Source organism: Lissotriton helveticus, chromosome 4_1, assembly GCF_964261635.1.
Source record: "Lissotriton helveticus chromosome 4_1, aLisHel1.1, whole genome shotgun sequence".
Classification (NCBI taxonomy): Eukaryota; Metazoa; Chordata; class Amphibia; order Caudata; family Salamandridae; genus Lissotriton; species Lissotriton helveticus.
Window position 1 is genome coordinate 1,139,551,266 of NC_136063.1, and position 17,350 is coordinate 1,139,568,615.

The 17,350-nt window shown below is 42.8% G+C and overlaps 1 protein-coding gene across 4 annotated transcripts in view; it reads right to left on the minus strand.

Annotated features, from left to right (window-relative positions):
• The window catches only part of LOC144829031 (poly(rC)-binding protein 3-like), a 335,139-nt gene that overhangs the window by 235,283 nt on the left and 82,506 nt on the right, over positions 1 to 17,350 (minus strand). The gene's annotated exons all lie outside the window — the stretch shown is intronic.

Here is a 17,350-nt window from a genome sequence, read left to right on the forward strand (position 1 = left end):
GTCACCCTCTCTGCCTTTACTGTATTTGCCAAACCCTAAATGAGGCCCCCCAAGTCTAGAGTGGCACAGTGAGGGAAACACAATGGTTTGCAATGCTACCCGAGTGATTACTAGTGGTTACACTATTTGCAAGCATTTGTCCCATTTTCTTGGTGTTTTAACTGACAGCAGTATGCCTGGAAACCTGAACCTGACTTATATAGATATATATATATATATATATATATATATATATATATATATATATATATATATATATATATATATATATATATATATATATATATATATATATTCCTGATCTAAAAAATGAACAAATTAAAACCGCTCACTAAAATCAGGACAAAAAGAGAGACGGACATAGCAGACCCAATTCAGGACCCCCAGATCCAACTACCAAGAAAAACATACATTTATTTTGAGGGTGTCACACCCCAAACACACACTCTGACGCTAAGCCTCTGGGATCAAGTTTTATGTTAGAAGTGTGAGGGCAGCTCTGATGATTATATGTCTTTACGTTACTAAATATTATGGCTGCCTAGTTTTGAGTCCATATCATGACTCATTTCTCTGCCACAGTCCTGTTTTTTTCAATTTTTTTTAACTTGCAGGCTCTTTTTCATCCCTGCATTCACCCTTTATCATACATTTTATGTCTTTATCTTCTTATTTCTTTCTCTCCATTCTGTCTTTCCCTTTCTTTCTTTCTTTCTTTGGGTCAAAGTTTAGTGATGAAAAATAATTCTCGATCTCCAAAAATGATTATTTTCGAGATAGGGTTGACTCCTTTACCAGAGAAAAATACTGTTTTAAGATTCTGTTAAGCCTCAGACATGATATCTAAATAGAGCTTTATAGAAAATCACATGTAGTCATTTGTAGGTCTTACCTAAGACAGCGCATGCACTGTCGCTTGTGATATCTTTTGTTTTCTGTACAGTGGGCTTACAGCCCCTTATTATTGACCACTGGTTGGCTTCATTGTCACTCTCATTTCCTTGCTTCTTCTTGGTCATTTGCTGTAGGCTTCCTTCCTCTTCTTGCGTTTGTCTTTCTACTAGAGCATGGACTCATTACTTGGATCCTTCCGCTGCTCTTTTCTTTAGGCACTTTTTTCTGTTTAAGCACTCTACCAGAGTGCATCTTCTTCAGCTGTCTCCATCATGTACTTGTCCCACCTCCATGTTCCTCCACTGTCCATGTTGGCTTTGTCTCTCCCATCTGCAGTGTGTGTTGTCCTTGACACCACCTTAACTCTCGCTGTCTGCGTTCACCTAGTCCCACAGTCACCCCACTGCCCGTGTTGGCTTTGCCTTCTATCTCCTTTCCTCCCTTCCTCCTTGTGTCCTTTGTGGCATTGCCCCACTCCTGTTTGTTTTGGCTTTGCCCCCTTCCTCCATCCCGCAGCCTGTGTTTGCTTTGTCCAATTCCTCTCTACTACCGTCCATGTTACCTTACCACCACCCATCCTCCCTCCCTCCCACCTACATTCCCCCAAAACCCACCATAAAAAAGTGCTATGAGGCGGGCACTGCTTTTTAAAATACTTTCAGGCATGCTGCACAGCAGCCGTGCTGCTGTACAACATGGCTAAAATACTGACAAAGCCAATAGCTTGCATAGGTGAGACCTATTGGCTTTGTCAATATTTGCTCACAAGGCCTTTCTGTTTTTGTTTACTTTATTATCAGTCAGGGATCATTACCGCAGCTGTAAAACAGACTTTGAAAGTGCTCTCTTCTTATAATTACTGTTTGAAGTATGTATGGCAACCCGACCGGTGATTAAGTACTCACACCCGCCACCTGCAACCAGTGGAATATATTACGCAGTGTCTGGATGATCTAACACCGCTGGATAAATGGCTGTCCTGATACGGTAAGTTGTACCTGTGGCATGAAATTTTGTGCAGTCTCAAGGAAATTTTGCATTGATGTAGGCACAATTTGAAGTCATAATTTCAACTAAGACCAGTGTAACGAAGTGGCTACACAAATGGACACACTCAGGATATGTGATGGTAATTGTTATTTATTGAATGGCTCAGCCATCAACTGACCACATAACTGTCAATTTTCAACATTCTCGGTATTCCAGCAACATTAGAGATTCTCAGATGAAACCATGTGATGCAAAGAATACATCACAATACATCACACGTCTCCCTTCTTTATAAACTACAACATTTACACTTGAAATTGCATAAGTATATTAATCAAAAACTAAGAAAATAATAATAAAAATCGTCTTATACACTAATATAAATAAAACATACACATGGAAAAATTTATTTGAAAAAATCTGTCCATTTATTGCTGACATATTTATCTAAATAGGCTGTAAAATCCGGCACTTCTCTTCACCGACCCACATCATCCATCAGTGAACCTTTATTTTCTTCACGCACCTCAAATTCTTCTCGTACATGCTCACTTACATTTTTTCCAGATCCATCAGAATTGAGCAACACCACCCGATTGTTGTTCCAAATCCTGCAATCATGCATCTCTAGGGCATTCTTAAACATTTTTTTGACCTTTTGGGAATTGGTAAACCATGACCACTGAGCACACCCAACAGAAGACCTTATTCTCACCCAATCCCAAATCAAAATAATTCTTTCTCTTATGCTGTAAATCAATCTCACACATCCTCCAGGAACCCAGACCCTGATTTTTCACACCTTTACCCCCAGTTCATCCAACCAGGACATAAGACGGTATTAGGAGTCCTCCCCTTAAATAATTTGAAAGGGACTTTTACTTGTGGCAGAATGTTTAGTCATGTGATATGCAGTGACGCAATACTGTTGCTTCTCCCTCCAGTCACGACTATTAGCTTTAGCCAGCTAAATACACTCATTCAACGTCCTAATTCCCTCCACAGCTCCATTAATTTCTGAGTGAAAGATTGAACCTCTCTTTTGAAGAATGCCCTTCGAAGAAAAGAATCTCTCCATTTCATATGAACAGAATTGAGGTCTGTTGTCTGACAGAATGCACTCAGGAAAAGTCTTTCTCTTAAAAACCTCTTCCATAAATTTAACCACGCTTGAAGAAGTGATATCTTGCACACACACCACTTCCACCCACCTTGAATAAAGATCTAACTTAACTATCAAATAAGGTGTACGATGCTCACCTCTGAGCGGTCTAACTATGTCTATAACAAAATCTTCCCATGGGTACTCAGGAAGTTGCCTGCAAACCATGGGTATCTGCCTAGTGGTTAAAATGGTATTACTATTCTTACATTCATGGCACTCAGAGGCTGTCCTTTCTACCTGAATATCCATATCTGGCCACCAAAAATCTGCATCCAATCTTTCTTTGGTCTTCATTATCCCTAAAGGACCAAGATGAGCTTGTGTTATCAATTTACTTCTCAAACTCAGAGGAGGGCACCAAATGAGTGCCTCTTAATAACATGCCTCTGTCCACAGACAATTCGTCCTTAATCATAATCAGTTGACACATTGATGACACCAGGAATACACTCAACATCAAAACAATTCCAGCAAGGCTATCACACACCTTCAGATCCTCCATGAAATGGAATCCAAACCCTTTCTTCATAAAAACGTTCTATAAAGGTTTATGATCTGAACAAACTTTACATTTGGTACCTCAAATGAAATTCTTGAACTTTCTCAACACCCAGAATATAGCCATTGCATCATTATCAATTACAGAGTAGTTAATCTCCTAACCACACAATAATCTGGAGGCATATGCTATTAAACATTCTACTCTATCTCTTTTTTTGTAAAAGAACCACTCCCAAATACTTTAGAAATGGCATATGTGACAATCATAGTCTCCTTATCCGGAACATATGTCTAGAAACACAGTGCATTCTACAATTCAGTCTTAAGAGCTTCAAACTCCTCCTGGCATTCTTGACTACACCTGAAGTCCACATTCTTCCCCCACAAGATATCTCAAAAGTATAGATTTGTCAGCATAGTTCTTGATACATTTAGTATAATATTCAACCAAGCACAACAATTAAACTACCTCTTCTTTTGAGCAACATTCTTCTTTCAACCCTACAATTGTTTCTACAAATTCTTTTTTAGGCACAAGCCCTTCTCAGAAATATCATGTTCTAAATAAGTTACTTCATGCACACTAAACCTACATTTATCCTTTCTAAGTGTCAAACCAGCCTCAAGAAGCATCTTCAAAACAGCACATACCCGATCATCATGTTCTTTCACAGTACTTTCATAAATTAGCATATAATTCTGGTAGCACCTCACTCCTTTTATCCCTTTCAACACCTTGACCATCACTCGTTGAAATACCAAGGCAGCAGAAACAACTTCAAAGTGTATTCGCTTAAACTTATATGCACCCATTGGTGTTATAAATAAAGTAAGCTCCTGTGAGCAAAATCCGTCTCCACCCGGTGATCAGCTGCTGTCAAATCTAAAGTTGAAATATACCTAGCACTGGCCAATGTTGCTATAATTTCATTTACGCTGGGTAATGGAAATCTATCTATTATGACTTTGTTTTTGAGTGCTCTTAAATCTACACACAACTGAATACACCCACTGGGCTTTTTGGCAACAACAATAGGGGCTAGTCATTCAGTGGCTTCAACCAGTTCAATCACACAAACTCAATTATTTTTTCAATTCTAATTCAACACAACTTCGAACACTAATTGGAATGCACCTGACTTTTGCTGTCACTGATTGGACACCTTTCTTGTGTCTGATATGATGTTTATGCCCTTTTAAACATCCTATCTTGTCAACAAACAGTTGTTCATACTCTTTAACAAAATTTGTTGTTGTCGATCCCACCGCTTGTTTCTTAACCTAAGGATCTGCATTTTGATCCAGCATCACTCACAGACTTCTCTGATGTGGGCAGATCCTTTTCTGGATATATATACACTTGCCCACAATGTATTTGTTGCCTAATTCTATGCAAGCATCAAAGAAGCCTAGCATCTTAATAGGTTCCCCGCCATACCCTCCCGGTTACAAAACCATACTTTTCAATTTTACTGAAACATTTGATCAAACGTTTTGTTAGAAATTATTGTCCGATGACAAGAATAAGGGGAACTTACCTGAAGCCGTGAGGGAAACGGCCAGCGAACCTTGCGCCAGCGCCAGCGCCCCTGCAACCACTCCTGTACCGCCGTGAGGGAAACAGCCATCACCGCCACCGCCACAGCGAGGACGCCGCACGGGCCGGGACCCCACTTCCCAGGTGCCCCGGCGGCTGCAGGCACGGCAGTGACGCTACAGGAGCACCCGGAGGCGCGATAAAGCACGGAGCGCCCAGAGCTCCTTGGGAACTTACCTGAAGCCGTGAGGGAAACGGCCAGCGAACCTTGCGCCAGCGCCCCTGCAACCACTCCTGTACCGCCGTGAGGGAAACGGCCATCACCGCCACAGCGAGGACGCCGCACGGGCCGGGACTCCACTTCCCAGGTGCCCCGGCGGCTGCAGGCGCGGCAGTGACGCTACAGGAGCGCCCGGAGACGCAATAAAGCACGGAGCGCCCAGAGCTCCTTGGGAACTTACCTGAAGCCGTGAGGGAAACGGCCAGCGAACCTTGCGCCAGCGCCAGCGCCCCTGCAACCACTCCTGTACCGCCGTGAGGGAAACAGCCATCACCGCCACCGCCACAGCGAGGACGCCGCACGGGCCGGGACTCCACTTCCCAGGTGCCCCGGCGGCTGCAGGCGCGGCAGTGACGCTACAGGAGCGCCCGGAGGCGCGATAAAGCACGGAGCGCCCAGAGCTCCTTGGAAACTTACCTGAAGCCGTGAGGGAAACGGCCAGCGAACCTTGCGCCAGCGCCAGCGCCCCTGCAACCACTCCTGTACCGCCGTGAGGGAAACGGCCATCACCGCCACCGCCACAGCGAGGACGCCGCACGGGCCGGGATTCCACTTCCCAGGTGCCCCGGCGGCTGCAGGCGCGGCAGTGACGCTACAGGAGCGCCCGGAGGCGCGATAAAGCACGGAGCGCCCAGAGCTCCTTGGGAACTTACCTGAAGCCGTGAGGGAAACGGCCAGCGAACCTTGCGCCAGCGCCCCTGCAACCACTCCTGTACCGCCGTGAGGGAAACGGCCATCACCGCCACCGCCACAGCGAGGACACCGCACGGGCCGGGACTCCACATCCCAGGTGCCCCGGCAGCTGCAGGCGCGGCAGTGACGCTACAGGAGCGCCCGGAGGCGCGATAAAGCACGGAACGCCCCTCGCACCCGCGAGTCGCGCGCGGGAGCGCCCGTGCGAAGCCCGGGCAAAGGGCGGGCCCTCTGAGGCCCTCAGAGGTCAACAGTGGTCGGGCGGGCCACCCATCTAACGCCCCCCCCTTCAAAGGTGAGCAGTTTTAGTTGGCTGTTAAAATGGCCAAACGTAACGGTTCTTGCAAAACTATAGACCCAGTCATCCAGGTCCCTGAAACCTCTGCATCCCTCATCACGTCCTTTGAGACATTATTAGACACTGCATTCAATGAGATTGCTGAAACTGAGAGGAGGCTCTCCATGGGTCCACTTACCACTAACCAACCAACTGCAACAGGTAGTTTAAGTGGTAACATGCATATATTCCCTGAAGTAATCGTGGAAAAACAACAATCTGCTGTTAATCTGCCAATTGTCCTGGAGGACGAAAACACTATTACGCATACAGTCCCTGCCGTAGCTCCGGACCCTACCCCTCCATCATCAACCACTGAGGTTACTGGGAATACAGGAGCTAAGCGTAAAAGCGGCATAGTAAAACTACCATACAACAAAAGGAAGCAGCCCCCTAGGAGTGTTAATCAACCAACACCACAAAGTATGTGGAGCAGGGGGAAGAAACAAAAACAATATACAGTATCCGTGCAGGCCCAACCCCATCTGGATGATGTCGTTGTTATAAATAATGATGGTCTAAATTCAATGACTATTTCCACCCAGACTGATTTTCCCTATGTAAATAGTCCTCACTCTAAATCAGAGGGGAATCTCATCGAGACCATTGCGGATACAATTTTTAAGCAACTCGAAGGTCAAATGATCAGACAATTTAATAACATTTTTAAGAGACTTAACAGACTGGAAACTTTAATCAAACATGATGATGCCAAAAGAAAAGGCACAGTGTGCCTGGATAAATTAAGAGGTGAACGTCTGCTAAAAGACCTGGAATCTACTACCCGTGCGCTCACTAGTGGTGATCGCACAAAAAATGGCAAAAATGGCAATCCGCCCACAGTAAATAGGGTTAAGGAATTACAAGTTGCAAATGGTCCGCCAACGACTGTACCATCTGTAGCGATCACAAGCACAAGGGAAAGTAATCCCCCTGACTCTTTAAGTAAACCTTCCTTGCCCTCCACTGTTACTAGCGCACCTAAGATTAATCATAAATGTAATTCTGTCATAGGCACAACAACGCAGATGGTTTCTTCAAATTCCAGCCAGCGCCACAATAAGACCCCACATGAAGACACCAGGCCTTTTAAACATCAAGGCCCTGCCTTACATCTTCCACCTGAGGCGTGTCCTTACGTCTTAGTTCTGGCTGGCATTCCACCCCTCCGGGAAGGGCAAGGAGAGTCGTGGGTTCAATTGCACAATAAATGTATTGATTGGCTAACCAAGCACAAGGGGGTCGGCTATGACGTTTCCAAAGAAATCATATCCACACGCCGAGTAACTTGGGTTGGTCCTCTTTTTAAAAACATTAACGGGGACTGTATCATAGTCAATTTCAGGAACCCTGGTACTGCGAAATCTCTGTTAAACAAGAACTTTGGTCATCATGGCCCATCTACTGTGGTGACCCCCTTACCGCTAAATTACTTTTATCGCCCTCCACACAGAATGATGCAGCCTCCACCTGTACTTTCATTACATAACAGGTTTTCAATACTCCATGATTTGGGTACACTGGATTGACTGCCTCCCACTACTGAAGAACCTGTCTCTGTGTGTCCGGCTCTTGATCATACAGTGGTAACATTTTCTGAGGTACCCCCGCTAACACCCGAAACTTTTCTGCTTGAAACACCATGCGAACAACAGAGGCAAACTACAACAGTACTCTCCCTAGGAACTGACCAGGACCCTTGCCTGAGGCCCGATAAAAATTTGTCAATCCTCAGTTGGAACATTGCTGGCCTGAAGGCTAAGACGGAAATCACATCTTGGAAGGACTGGGTCATTTGTCATGATGTACTGATGTTCCAAGAAACCTGGTGTACTGATGATCTGCTATTTGAGGGGTACAGCTGCCATAACAGGACTGTCTTGGCCCCCCCTTTAGGCCGTCCTAGCGGGGGCCTCTCTATTTGGGTTAAAATATCGGCAGAAGTTAAAATCGATACACTCCAAACCAATTGCCCAAGTTTCATGGCATTGGCATACATTAAAAGGACAAGGCTATGTTTGATCAACTTCTACAATAACGACTTTTTGTCCCAACCTAATCGTAATTTTATTCTTTTATTTGAGTTTATTGATGAAATTATGGATGGACAGAAATATGGGAAATTCGACGGTATCTGTATAGGAGGGGATTTCAATGCACACTTACACTTTAGAAACCCCCCTGTAGAAGAGGTATAGAACATTTAAATCTCCTTGCAACCAGAGGCCTTGTAAATTGCATGGAGCATGCTGGTATGGAAATCAGCACTGTCCCATTTCCCACTTTTATTGGTCATGGTAGTGGTACTACGATTGATTATGTATTTGTTTCACCCCCTGTCGCTAATGTTTTAACGAAGGCTGAGGTTGTGTGTAAAGCATATAGTGGCCACTTCCCTATTGTAATTCACCTACTACTTCCGAGGGGTAAGTGCCCACAAAATGAAATAGGTGCAAGAAACTTGGAAGTTTCAACGGACAAATTGAGGGTAATTTGGAGGGGCGTGAACAACAGGGGAATCCTGGTAAAAGTTATTAAAAAACATCCAGCCTTGATTGATACCTGCCTCACCATCGATGACCACGGGGGTAATATAATCACATCATTTAGTGAACTCTGCTCTGTAATAAAAAGTGAGATCTCCAGACCTGCTTCGAGGAAATCTGAGGAAACACCTAGATGGTTTGATGCCTCTTACTCTAAGGCAAATAGGAAGTTAAGGGCTGCTCTAAAATCTGAACCCAGGGATATTCCCCAAATAAGGTTACTCAGAGCAGAGTATAAATCTACCCTATGTAATAGAACTAATGAACTGGTTAAGACCCACTGGGATTCCTTGGCACGCTCGGCCGAATTGAAAGACACTACTGGGTTTTGGAGGGAGGTAAAGAACCTAAGATCCATAGGCTCGAACTTAACGGCAATTAATTGTAACATCACTGGATCTACATGGGTTGAACATTTTGCTAAAATTTATGCCACACCGGACAACCCCGCTTTAACCACCGTCCCCTTAAGCCCCATTAACATCTCTGTGTCTGAGGTCGAGGATGCTATAGCTGAAAGCGCAGGAAACAAAGCCCCTGGCCCCGATGGGCTCTCAATTGATCAGTTAAAGTGTGAACTTAACTTTTGGGCCCCATTGCTATGTAATGTTTTTAATAATTTAACGAATGAACAAATTCCAGAAACATGGACGTGTAGCACTATCGTGCCCATCTTTAAAAAAGGCGACAGGCTGGATCCCGGGTGCTACCGCCCCATATCGTTAATCGATAATACTTTGAAAGTTTTGGGGAGGGTTATTTTTAAAAGGATTAAAACCTGGGCGGACGAGAGTAAGATTCTACACCCTAGCCAGCTTGGTTTTCGTAGCAATGTTGGCACGGTGGAACAATGTTTGAACTTGAGTTTGATTATGGCAAAATACAACATTGCTAAAAAATCCCCTCTATATTTTGGTTTTATGGACTTAAGTTCGGCATTTGATTTTGTTAATCGTTCCCGTCTATGGTCCACCCTTCTTAATTATGGTTTGGATGATTATTTGGTCCACTTTTTAGCTTTTTTACATAGTGACCTAAGAGCTCGCGTGCGCATTAATCAATCTGGCGAAGTCTCTGACGACATTAGCATTGGCAGGGGGGTCAGACAGGGGTGCGTGCTGGCCCCCCTCCTTTTTATTCTCTATATTAACAATTTGAGCTCCTCGCTGAGTACTTTATCAAAAGAAGTACCCCATGTGAATGGAGTTCCTATACCCACCCTCCTTTACGCTGATGATGCGGTCCTAATGGGCCGCACACCGAAGGCACTCCGTATTTTAATCTCAGGCTTTGTCCATTTTATGGCAGACCTAGGCTTGACCACTAATTTTAAAAAATCTCTAATTATGAGCTGTGGCCCCAAAAAATATAAAATTGCTGAGATTAAATCAGGGTCTAATGTTTTGAAAAGTACTTGCACTTTTCCCTATCTGGGGTTGCTATTCTCAAATACTGGTTCGTGGCAACCACATGTTTCTTATGCTAGGAATAAGTTGGGTAAAGCTATAAATTGTGTTACCTCTTTGAGACAACCCAACCACGCTGATGTGATTACACCACTAGTAAAGATTTATCAAACCCAATGCATCCCAACTGGTACTTATGGCGCCGAGGTGTGGGGCTATACAAACTGTATCCATATCCAAACTGAAGAAAATAGGTTCTGTCGGAAGGTGCTGGGTGGGGTTATCTGTTCCCCTTACTATATATGCCATAATGAATTAAACATCTCATATATAGAAGATTTCGTAAGATCAAGACCAGCACTCTTCTGGCTAAAGACATGGATTAACCCGGCTGCCACTTTGACTCGTGATATAATCTTGGACTGCTTAAAATGCGACAGGGCACACTGTATACCATGGTTAAAAGCTGTAAAAGAATGCCTTGACAGCGTAGGACATGGTCATTTGTTTACTTCACCCAGTTTAATAAATCGTTCCCACAAGACTATTATTCATAGGGCATTGTATCATCTGTACAGAGAAGAGCGGGAAAGGAAAAACCTGTTAAAATGTACCGTTATAAAATACATGGGCTATTCTGAACCTCAAATCAAACACCCAGGCCCCCCACACAGGTATTTACGTTTACACCTTGGCAGATGGAATAGGAGCTTACTGTTTCGCTTTCGTGATGGGAGCATAGTAAATTTACTAAACTTCCCTTTGGGTTACAACAAACATTTAGAAACTCTGTATTGCCCTTGCAACCCAAATATGAAACAGAGCCTTATGCACTTTTTGTTTTTCTGCGGTTTTTATAAAAATCTCTCCGCTCATTATTTAATGCCCTACTGTAGAAATTATAGGCTGACTTGCTTTAGAAAAGCGCTGAGGACCTTTTTATTACTGGGTTCAGATGAAGTAATATTCAGAGTGAGCTGCTTTCTTAAAGCTGCCGTTCGATCACGAGCCACTTTATATATTGATGTATAACATCCGCATACTGTACTTTTTATGCACTTTATAAACTCTCTTTTTTGCACATCTGGCACTTTTTGCTTTTATGCACATTACTGACGAGGACCCATTAACGTTGCTGCTATTATTCATCCTTTTTTAATTCTGTTTTTTAGAAAACATTTTTAATTGTATATAATGCTGTTTTTAAAAAAGGAGGGACATTCTGTGTGTTACTGTGAAATTGATTGATTGGTTTATGTCTTTTTCCCAGCTGTCATATTATTATCATTATTGTACTGCATTGCTTTGAAACTGTACTTACTTGCACTTTTATGGATGTTTTTATTCCGAATAAAGATCTTTTGACTTGACTTGTTAGAAATTATTGTCCGATGACAAGAATCAAACTTCATAAGGATCTCAACACCATAAACCCTCACCTTCTGGCTTGGTTGATCAACATTTTGACCATTTATTTGAGAGATGACCTCTAGTAAGACTTCTTTCTTCTTTCTTCTTCCTTTATTCCTACAGCATTTTAGATAATAGCTTTTTACCCCCCACAATCATTACAATAAGCATTTAGCACAAGGAATTCTTTTAGCCCCATGTCCACTTATACCACACCCAAAACATTCCCCCACAAAGTTACTTCTCACATCTTTAGTCACTGCCTCGCAAACCACTTCTTCCACCTTCTCAGATTGATATGTTCTTATCACTGTTCAACTCATTTATACATTTTAACACATGTTCAACTTGTTTTGCTATGATCAACACCTCTTCCAAAGGGGGCTCATCCTTAAGCCACAACTCCTCTCTCATTTTGTCTCTTTTGCATCTGAGTACAAATTGATCTCATATCCATTTATAAGTTGCAGTTCCAAACTTAACAGTAGCAGTTGATTTCCTCAAATAAGTGATATAATCCTCCACCTATTCTTAATTTTCTTGCTCTCTCAGGCCAAAGTAGTATCTCTCCATGATGGTACTCACACATGGAAGATAATGTTGATCCAGTTGAAGTAAACACATCTCATATGCATATAGATCCCTCTTTTCTTCCAAGTTTCCAAGTTCAGATCAGGAAAGTTCTCTAAAACGTCTTGACCTTCACTTCCAAGACAATACATTAACAAAGAGTAATTTCTTTTGGCACTAAGATTTGTCACGCAAACCATAGCATAATGACCATACATGTTCTTCTACTTGCTCCACCAAATGGGTAGATCACCAGGACTACTCAAGAAAACTGTGTATGTGTTATAATCTGCATCTTCCTTGAAATTAAATTACATTAAAAAAAGAGACTTATATAGCACTGTAAGCCGGTAAGTATCACGGCGCAGAACAAATCTTAAATACACAAAACTAAAAACACAAAACAAAATTGAAAGCTGTTTCTATACTAGAACTAAAAATATTATGGCATAAACATAATATTGTACCCTTAACTAAACTAATGATACAATTTATCAAAACCTCTACTAGGCTAATGCCAATGGTAGTGCCTTAGACTTTACTAGAAGTGCTACTGCAATGAACAGGCATGGAATGGATTGAGTACAATTATGTACTTTGTTTTCAAATCATACAAAGGAAAAATCTCTTTGTTGTGAATTTAAAATATAAGGAACCACAAGGTTCCTCCCTATTACCGACCCTGTTCAACCTAGTCATGGAGCCACTCACCGCATTGCTTCAGGCCTCTAATGTGCAATTCCACATGTATGCGGATGATACCCAACTTTACCTCAAATTACAATCCCCTGAAGACCTTAAACTTCTCAACTCAACACTTAGGGACACACAAATATGGCTGGCAGTGGCTGGCAGAGAACCATCTCAAACTCAATGCTCTAAAAACAGAATTACTCCTAATAGCACCCCCCTCCAAAATCCTCATCGCTCAGGACTGGCTGAAACACCTCACTGCATTCAACGTCCAACCTATCATTGTAGACTCAGCTAAATCTCTAGGTATCACCCTCGACTCCATTCTCAATATGCAACGACATATTAGCAATGCAACCAAGGGAGCTAATTTCCAAATCAATATCTTGAGAAAGTTGAAACCCTTCCTCCCAGCCAACGACTTTAGAACTGCAGTTCAAGCGCTAGTTATCCCTCGGATTGACTATGGTAGTACGGCCCTCTGCGGTCTCCCACTTTTAACAACCGCACCATTAAGAGCCTCCATGAATGCTGCAGCAAGGCTCATAACTGGATCAAAAAAACGCGCACACATCTCTCTGGACTTAAAATCTCTGAATCCGCTACCGCTTCAAGCCAGAATACACCTGAAAATCGCATGCATTACTCACAAAGCCTTACATCACAGCACACCCAGCTACGTTGCTCAGAAACTGACAATCTCAGGAGGGTCGAGATCCACAAGAAGCACAGAAACTCTCTTTTTGAAACCACAAAGATTCCACAAGAAAAAAACGTACAAGCGTTCCTTCTCAGGGATGGCCCCCAGGATCTGGAATGCCCTCCCGCCTGAAACGAGACTCATCTCATCCACTGCCTCCTTAAAAAAAGAAGTCAACTCTATCCTCATGGCTAAATTCACTTGAACATTAACTACGCATTTACTGTTTGCCTGTTTGTTTCCCCCTTGTATTTCAGTGCCGCAATCGACCACACAATCATACTCGACTACCTGACATTGTGCGCTCCATGCACAAATAGCTTTATTAAGTTTCTTTATTGTGTTTGCCTCTCATATATATTATGATTTCTTTATTGCGTTCTCCTTTCATATGTATGTAAAGTGCTCTGATATCTGCAAGGATCTTGTTCGCGCTATACAAAACTCTTAAAATAGAACAAAAATGATTAAAATGATGTGCCCGTCACCATTCCAACAGATGTTGAGTTTCCCCATCCAAAATAGGCCGGGAACAAAATAATCAAAATGGTGTGTCTGTCGCCATTCCACATGGACACTGAATTAGAAAATTAACAAAAAGCGTGTCTGTCATCACTCCAAAACAGACACTATATCTCCACAAGCACATCAAGTTGTTTGACAATGTCACGCACACCATTAAACACAAAGGTGCTTCTCCCAAACACCAAAGATAGCTGCCTTGGCGCCGCTTTGCGTCATTTGCTTAAGATGATTGGGTTTGTTTTTCAAGCAATCCACCCGATTTCTACAGTTGGTAGTGCCGATAGCAAAAAATGAATGCATTCACGTTCAACGTACTTTTTCTCCGGCGATCGGGCTGGTTTTGTAGCAAGCCACCCGATTTCTATGGTGAATTGGGCCTTCAAATTAACTGAAATGTAGATGTGTTCCACAAATAGCACTGGTTCCTCAATTTTCAAAGGCTGTCCCTTCACATCAACTAGCACTATCAACTCACTTCTTGTTGCCACGTACTACCATGCTCCTCTCTTCATTCCTCTTCTTGACCCCATCAATACTGCGGTGCTTTTCATCTCCAAACAAAATTTTTCAGAACGCAGTGCCCCAGCATACAACAATCACTCATCGAGGCATCTTCATGTTGAGGTGCTCTTCCTTCAGGGACAGCATCACATCCCCGTCACCAGTGTAACGAATGTGACCAAAAGTAGGCACACTCAGGACATGTGAAGGCAAGTGATTTATTTAAAACCTCAGCAATCAACTGACCACGTATCTGGCAATCTTCAACATTCTAGGTATCCCAGCAACATTAGAGATTCTTACATGGAACATTGTGATGCAAAGCAGACATCACAACCAGTGTACATTTCTACTGACTAATCAGTGCAAAACACATTTTTTACCTGTTGGTCAGTGCAAATATTAGTTTAAGACAGATGCTAATTTGGCCGCCCCTTTGCCAAATGGCCAGGCATCAGTGTAAAGTTGTCCTGCAGTGGAGCATATTACAGATAGTATGCTCTACGATGCTCTGTGCTGCAGCGCACCTTTAACTGGATGAGCCAGGGGCAGACTGGGTCAGTGCGACCTTTCACCATGAAAGGACTCTCCCAGTGCAGCAATAAGCTTGTGCCTGCCCTGAGGGCAGTGCGTCAGTGAAAGGTAAATAGCTGCCTCAAGCCACCTGTCCTCCATTCCCTGTGTAAGTGGTAACACGGTCTGCATTTCAAAAAGGGAAAGAGATCCCACTGCAGGCAGGGGCAGTGAGTAACTGTCCCCATATGTGGTGGCATTCCAATTAGGGTTCTTGTGACCTGTTTAACCACTTGCAAAGCACACCCTTGGGGCGTATTGAATGTGTGCTGCCCCTATATGTCCTAGCCAGTGCGCCTTCTGGCAATAGGTCTTCGGCCTGGTCCCTTGCAAGTTGCTAAATTCCTGATGTTCTAATGCAAGCTCTTTGCGCTAATAGATCCTTGTCTATGCCCAGATCATATAGGTGTGTGTAATAGGTAGTAAATACACCATTTATGCTTGTGGGCTATGCAACCCTCAAGGTGTTCTATGGCTGTAATTGTGTTATGTGCGTTTTCTCCATGGCTCAGTCTTGCCAGTAAGTAGCACAGTCTGTTGTCCTCTAAGTGCCTCAAAGCCATATATTCCATATAATCATGTGATCCTGGTCTTTGCCGTTATTTTGCATGAAGTTGCCTCTAATGAATAATTTCAACATTATCAGCTTCTGACCCCTGGCTCTGAACCTCTAGCTCTCGTGTCTCATCTTCAATCTTATTGAATTGTGTGCTGAGCACCTTATAAAAACCCTTATGTTCTTACTTCATATACCCTGAATATAGATTTTAAAAGATTACCACTCATTTAATAAATAGCACCACTGGGTTTGGGCTCCCAACAGTAAGGCCAAGCCACTGACCAATATATAACAAAACAATTGCCAATACTGTTACCTTAAATCCTTCCCTTTTCCACAGCACATTAGAGTTAAACACAATGTAGGTAGAAGGATTCTAGTTCAGTCTGTATTAATCTCTTTGTTTATTTTTTCTTTATAAATCCATTCGTTGGTTAAATTTCACCAAATTTGCATTTTCAACATCTACATCACAAATACAAAAATTCTTACTTTTGATAAAACATTGAACTCTAAATAAACATAATCATTCCATAATGACAGTCACTCAACCTATCAGACATTCAACCACTTAACACTCACATACACAGCCACAACAAATTATTTACAGTTCAATACTAATTACAATATTATACAACAGCCATAGGCAGTAAGGTTGTCTAATCACATCAATTTGGAGCAATTTTATTATTTTGAGGATCTTATGGCTCAACAACAATGGTCTACGCGTTTCGAACTCCTACTTGCTATGGAGTTCTCATCAGGACCCAAAAAGCTTTACTGAAGAAAGCTTGGCTCATTTTAACCCGACGTTCAACAATCAGACACAAATTATCCATACACTTCTGACGCTCTATTTTTTATGCAAGCGACTATTTTCTGGAACGTCACTTTTTGCTGGTGTGCAGATGCAAGCACTCGAGGGGACCTCGCAGTGCCGCTGGACGCGAGCCGATTCAAACAGCGTGTTCGTATAATTGCATCTACACACCAGCAAAATGTGACGTTCCAGAAAATAGTTGCTCAAAATAATAAAATTGTCCGCGCTGTGTCGATAACAGTAAGAGGTTGTGGTATGAAAGGGTTCTTGCTAGATATTCAGTCCCATGTACCATCCCCAAAATGTGTGCAATGGTGAAATTCATATCTATTGTGGTGTATAGGGAGTACATGGGTGAATAATAAGAATACTCCTGTCCCTGTGGGTGTATGGCTCTCCACATCTCTGTGAGACCCTAATGCATTCACCAGTTTTGTAGCTTCTCTGCATAATTACGTGAGGTTACTCTTGGTAGTGGGGGTGAGACCTGTCCTTGCTCACATCCAGCACACAATTAAAGTTCACCCTACTATAAGTGGTTTGTAAGGAATCTTGGCTAAAACTGTGATGAGGCTATCAAGAAGCAATACCTGACCAGAGTTAGGGCAGTACACTCTCAGTAAGTGAAGCACCCTTCCATTCAGTCTTCC